The sequence below is a fragment of the Cynocephalus volans genome, chromosome 3 (assembly GCF_027409185.1).
Source record: "Cynocephalus volans isolate mCynVol1 chromosome 3, mCynVol1.pri, whole genome shotgun sequence".
Classification (NCBI taxonomy): domain Eukaryota; kingdom Metazoa; phylum Chordata; class Mammalia; order Dermoptera; family Cynocephalidae; genus Cynocephalus; species Cynocephalus volans.
In genome coordinates this window covers 66,328,634-66,335,274 of record NC_084462.1, presented here as the reverse complement: position 1 = coordinate 66,335,274, position 6,641 = coordinate 66,328,634, and the positions used below count along the sequence as shown (strand labels likewise).

Below are 6,641 nucleotides of genomic sequence, written 5' to 3'. Positions count from 1 at the left end.
GAAGAGAGACATGTGCTGGAGGAGCATGCATGAGGCCTGGGTCCAGCCCACCCATGCCTTTTCTCCTGTCTCCAGCAGCCAAGCCCCTCAGCTGGATCAGTGAGCAAGAGTCCCTGGTTCAAATCCAGGCTCTGACTAGTATCAGCTCTGTGCTTGGGCAAGTTACTTCTTGGGGTCTCAGTTTCCCACTCTGTAAAATGGAAATAATTGCAGTATGTTAGCAAGGATGAAATGAGAAGGCTTCGGTAGAGTGCTTAGCACAGCACCTGAGTAAGTATCCAGTAAATTAAGCTGCTACCTATTGTTCCCTTCTCTGACCCTCAGTTCCCTCCCCTGCAAAATGTGACTAATATCCATACTTTGCATGTCATTGTGAGGGTTGGATGATCTAAAGAGGTCATGCTGGGGGGCAGCAGCCCTTCCCATTGACAGCGGTCCTTGTTACCATCACCTCCTTGAGCCAACCTGAACATTCCAGGACCCCACCCTTCTCCCATCCGATCAAGCTCCAGGGCCTCAGTTGCACTGGGTACCTGGGCTGGGTGGTGAGATGAAGGTCAGGAAGGGCAGTGGGTCTTCGTCCAGCAGCAGCAAACACATGGAGCTGAAGAGGACCATGAAGACAGCAGCAGGCACCATCCAGGGCCTATCCCCAGCCCAGAAATCCACAGGGCTGGCACAGAGGCAGGGACAGGACAAGAGGGAGCTGCTCAGCCCCTGCGCCCTCATTACCTCCAGGCTATGTTCCATAAACTGGGAGGTAGAGTCAGTCCCACCTTGCAGATGGGGAGACTGAGGCCCCTTCATGCATTCATTCATTCCATAGATATTTGTGGAATGTCTCCTATCTACCAAGCTCTAGGCCCTGTGGCAAAGAACTCGGAACACACACACAGTGGGAACAAGCCGGAGTGCTGCTCCCTCCGCCCACCCTGGAATCTTCAGGAAATGACCGCCTCCACACTCATCGGTCTGTCTTTCTGGGCTGGCAGACCTTCAGAGAGCACAGCGAGTCACAACATCCTTGTGCAATGGACGCCGCCCTGGGCTGGGTGTGGACCTGGGGCAGGGAGCAGACAGCGGGCATGGCCGTCCCAGACGTCACGCCTCCAGGCTCAGGGCAGGCCACTCAGATCCTCTGCTTCTGCATTCCAGCTTGCCCTTATGCTCCGCGAGCTACGTCATGCTTCATTCTCCCCCAAACACCCCTCTCCTCCAGGCAGGGCAAGCTCTTTCCTGGACCAGCCAGAGACCCCAAGCTGGCTTCCCACAAAACCAGCACAGCAGGACCCACTGCAGTGTGCAGCCCGGGTCTGGGGTGCTAGTCTGTCTATACTGGGGTTCTACCACCATCTTCCCTAACCCTTTGGTCTCTCCCACACTGGGCTGCCTGAGGAGGTATATCCTGAAGCTGGGTCCTGCTGGGCTCATATATCCCTAGGGTCTGGGTTGGAGTCCTTTCTCCCTATGTCCTGGACAACAGGAGCAGGAGGACCTGGGCAGATCCCTTCCCCTCTGTGGGGATCCTGACTAAACCTGCAGATCTGGGTGGGGGTGGGCAGAGCCCCCAGGCTGAGAGAGGCAGGGAGGGGCGTGGTCACTAAGGCAAGAGCTGGTTTTTAGGTACCTAATAAATCACCCATTCTCCCAGAGTGGCCCTATCACCTGGGCCCTGAGTGGGGGTACCCAGGCCACAGCACCAACCTGGGCAGTCCAGGCCTGCCATGCCCACATTCAGGCCAGAGGTGGCGGCGCCTCACTAGTGTGGCCAGCAGCAGCAACACAAGGATCTGAAAGAAGAGCACAGAAGTGGGCTTGGGGTCCCCAGGCCTTCCCTGAGAGTCTGAGTCTGAGGGCTTGGCCTCAGTCCCCAGGACACCCCCCTACCCACCAAGTGTACATTCATGTGGCATCTTGGGGACTGGCCAAGAGTGACAGAAGTCTGGAAGGTTGGACTTGGCCGACATCCTGGTTTGAGCCCTCACCCTGGGAACACTCCCAGATACCCCCTCCCTGGGGCTCCCAGCGTCTTTCTTTACCAGCCCCAGCAGGGAACACAAGTTCCCCTGCCCAGGGTGGCAGCAGGTTACAAGACAGAGTGGACTCAGGCTGGACTTACCGACAGCGAGGCCAGGCAGGCATGGAATAGGCCAGGTGGCACGCTGGGGTAGCAGGGGGGCACTGCCCTGCAGAGCAAGCAAAAGCTGGCTCAGGCCTGGGTAGGGCCCCCCTGAGTATGCAGCTGTGTCTGGGGTTCAAGGTTGTCTACCCTGAGGCCCCACCCACTACTTCTCTCAACCCTCTGATCTCTCCTACACAAGCCTGCCCAGATCCACCTTCTCAGGGTCATTCCAGAGCCCTCATGCCCCTATGGTGTGCTGGTCCTGTGCCAAGGTCTGGAGTTATAGGGATGAAGGAGGCAGGAGGCTCCCAGGGAAGCAGAGTGGGCCAGCTCAGCCTGAACACCTATATTTACTCACCCAGATGCTTCCTATCCTCCAGGCCCACTTCATCCTTCCCCCTCTAGGAAGGCTCCCTGACTGTTCCTTGGCCTCACAGACCTCTTCTCAGAACTGTCATTGAGCATACTACCTGGGTCAAGCAATCAAGTATTCAGTCCTACAATTTGCCCTCCACTTACCAGTATCTGAGATTGGTCTGTGCCTGGAATGATCATCCCTCTTCCCTCTCTTTTCCTGTTTCCCTCTCATTAAGGGCCTCTGTGTACAGCTGGGTAGGTTGCACACTGCACAAGGATGCCCAGCCATGGGAACGAGTGCAATCTGAAATCCAGACCCCACTACTCACCACGCCCCACATCTACTGAGCTGATACACCTAAATAGGGGTTCCTTTTTCTAATTATCACAGAGGCTCCCTATGGCTTGGCAGAGGGCCTGCTTTCACCATGGCTGAGCACAGAGGTAGGCCCATGGTGGAGATAAAGAGATCTATAAGGATAACAAAAGCCTCAACTTCCCCAGCTGGCTCGTGTGGTAGAAAAAGGGGATCAGGCAGGAGCCCTGAGTTCGGGGCTAGATCTAGACCTGGGACAGCAGGCAGAACTGGTTACCTGGGGAAGGGTCTGTCCAGCTTGAGCCTGGGAGTACCAGAGGGAGAGCACCAGTGTGGGCAATGGCAATGAGATCTGTGGAGCAAGGGCCTGAAAGGAAGCCCTGTGCACTGCGGCTGGGTCCTCCCTGCCCAGGAGGCTCAGCCTTCCTGCCTGGGTACCCTCCTGCTGTGTGGAGAAGAGGAATCAAGGCTTCATCTTCTAGGGTGATCTCAGAGCCCTGGGACCCTATGCTGGGACAGCCCAGTCTCTCCTGCTTGCTTTCTCCCAGGAAATCCCAGAATGTGGGCAGTGGGAAAGAAACTGGTCACGTGGGCTTGTCCTTGGGGTGGAGGGGAGAATAAGTCTATTCTGTACAACTTCTTGGCCAGGGCAGAGCTGGCTTCTTCCCAAAGCATAACTGTGCTCATAGGTAGAACAGGTCTCATGTAGGGAGTCAGGTTCCCACCCTCCCCACTTCCAACTCTAAGGCCTCTCACTCAGGTAAACTGTGCAGGGTCTGGGCTCCTGTCCAGCCCCAAGAGTTCAGAACCAACACTCCAGCCCCTCTCAGCCTGCATCTCCTCACAAGACTAGATCCTGCTCAACCCCCTACCCCCACGCCCAGGGAATCAGGAAACTTTTCTTGGAGTCACTTGACCATTTTCCTGTGGACCTCACTGCGAACCGGGAGCCACACCCACCCCCCAGAGATCCCTTCCAGGGCCCTGTCTGGGAGAACTTCAGACCCTTTCTGTCCCCACTGAGGTCTCCATCTGCCCCTCAGCTTGTTTTGTTCATTCCATGAGCAAACATTTGGCTGATGGCTTGTGGATGTATATCTTGGGCCATGGAATAGGCAGTATGGCACAGACACAGAACAACACCTTGGGGACGTGGTGAGCTTGCTCCTAGGAAAAGCACAAGCAGGTGCTGAAAGGTGAGAGGAGGGAGAGAAACTTCAGGCAAGGCATCAGAGGAGGTGCTATTTGATTTGAGTTTGAAAGGTGGTTAGCATCTCTTTAGGCAAAGAAGGGGAAGCTCCCTGGGGAGGGAAGAGCACACGGAAGCCAAGTGGTAGGCAGTAGGCAGCGTGGCTGGGGCCAGGCAGGTCCTCCAGTTTGACTGCAGCCCAGAGGGTAAGCCAAGACCGGACTACAGCAGGCATGGGAGGCACTGGGAAGTCACTGAGGGTGTTGGGCAGGGCAGTGTTCTGGATTTTAGGAGATTTCTATGACTGAGTCCATTCTGGCCACTCTCACCAGTGCCCACCACCCTCAAATCCAGCCTGATACTGCTGGGCACACAGAGGCACAGAGGGCAGAGACTGTCTGGAGATTTTCAAAGCTTTTATGCACATGTCCCTGTGGTGTCTGACTCACACAAGGAGAGGTGAGCCCAAGTTCATCTCCTTGGGATTCCCCAGAGCTCCCAGCTTCCCACTCCCACCTTTGGGGGTGGGGAAACGGCAGGCAGCTCAGCTTGGTTTGACTAAGTAAGTTGATTCACACCTCTTCACTCTGATGGGTGTCATGCCATGCAGTGGGGGAAGGAAGCTGGAGAGTCTGAATGCCACCCACATCAGAGGCAGCATTCCACATCACCCAGTCCCTGCCACACATCCAGCTTTCTGGTGAGCCATATCTAAATACCCCAGCCCAGAGCTGGCTGTGACATCTGGCCCCCAGCCAATGTCTGGGCTCTGAGGCTCCCAAGGACACAGTTTCAGATTAGGGCCTTAACCTAGGTCAGGATTTCGTCTTCACGGGGTTCCTGGGCCCCTCTCCATTCTGCTCCCTCCCCCAGCCTACACGGCAGGACATGGGGAGACCATAGGCTCTCGAAGTCAGTCAGGGAGGCAAGTGGGGGCAAACCCTTGCTGACAGCAGGGCTGTTATCCAGGTGGTCAGAACCCTGAGTCCTCCAAACAACAGCTCTTTGCCCCAGGCCCAGGTGGGGCCTCTGTCCCTGCTGAGTGACCCAAGCCTGGCCAGACCGCAGCCCCAGCCCCGGGGGAGGCCCATGAGCATTTTTCCTTCTCCAGTTTTGGATTATGATGGAGAACAGATGTGCACACATCTGGCTCAGCAATCCCTCAGCCTCACCTTTCTGGTTCCCCAAATCCTCAGACAGAGCAGGGAGGCAGGGGATGTGCCCAGAGCCAGGAACAATAAGGGAGAAAGGAGCCCTGGGTCACACACAGGCAAGGAGTCCTCGGCAGCAGGTAGGGGACACAGAAAGGCCCAAGCCCCTCCACCAGGTGCCCAGACTAAACCAAGATAGAAAGGGTGTGGGCAAAGGCAGCCAGGGATGGGCTGAGGCTGCCTCCCTCCCTCCCCACCCTCGTCTGGGCTGGCCTGAGCACTCTTGCTAAAGAGAACAGGACCTTCTCGTCCTTCCAGAGACTCTGAGACCATCCAAAGACAACAGGGCAGCATGTCTCCTCAGTGACCTCCCCCCAGGCTTTCTTCCTCAGTTCTCTGCCTCTCCCCAGCCCACTCCCAGCGTGCCCAGAGAACCTGACACTGGTAAACACCACACCCCAAATGGTCACCACCGAGACCACTAACCTCTTGAAGGCGAACCAGCTTCCCTCAACTGTCCGCCCCCCACTCCCCCATTCTGGCTACTGGCCAGATCTGCACCCAGGGAGCCACCCCAGACCTGCTGGATCTGAATCTGCAAGGAGGGGGCCCAGGAATCTGTATTTCTAATACATCACACAAGTGCTTTTTAGGTGACCAGCCTGGTCTGGGTCTCCCACCTCAAGCATCTTAATAGCAGGGCAAGGTTCTCATGTAACAGATGCAGAAACAAGCCCAGAGAGGCTGTGACTTGCCCAGGGTCACACAGCAAAGAAGTGGCAGAGCTGGTCTCAGCAGCCCTTGTGCACAGTCAGCTCCCCCAGCCACCACCAATTGGTAACCTCTGCCACACCCCACTGTGAGTGCCCACAGAGCCTGGGACTCCACACTTACCCCTCGGGCTGGAGCTCTGTTCCGCCCTGGGGCTCATCGATGTACCAGCTGCCATAGGAGTAGTCATCCTCAGTCCCGGAGGAGGTCTGATTCCCAGCTACCTGGGACGACATTCTCAGGCCCTTCTCCTTTGACCCCCAGACAAGAAGAAAAAAGCCACTACAGATGTGAAAAGAGGCTTAAAAGAGAAAAAAAAAAAAAAAAAAAAAAAAGAAAGAAAACCCAAACAAAGAAACATTTCTCTTTAATCCTAAAGGTTACTTTCTTGCTTTTAGCTCTCTGGGAAAAACCCCTCAGGGAGTGAGGGCGTGGGCAGGCTGTCTGGAGGAGGGGAAAGGCCTCTCGCGTCCCCTCCTGTCCCAATCTTGCCTGGTCCTGCAGAGATAGGTATCCCCTCGGGGATAGTGCACCTCCTCAGGGGCCCTGGGCTCTCAGGAGCATCTGTCTGTCTCGACAGCCGTCAAGCGGGCTTTGGCTCAAAGGACCATTTTCAAAGATTTGCCTGGGCCGAGCTGCCCACAAAGACCACTTCCTTCCTTCCCCCTCCTCAAGCCCACCGGACTGACCCACAGACACACCAGAAGGGAGGACAGGGAGGAAGGAGCTACAGAG

General features: G+C 56.1%; 1 pseudogene; it reads right to left on the bottom strand.

Annotated features, from left to right (window-relative positions):
- Positions 1 to 118: 118 nt before the first annotated feature.
- On the bottom strand, positions 119 to 6,142 carry LOC134373301 (receptor for retinol uptake STRA6-like; annotated as a pseudogene).
- Positions 6,143 to 6,641: the final 499 nt, after the last annotated feature.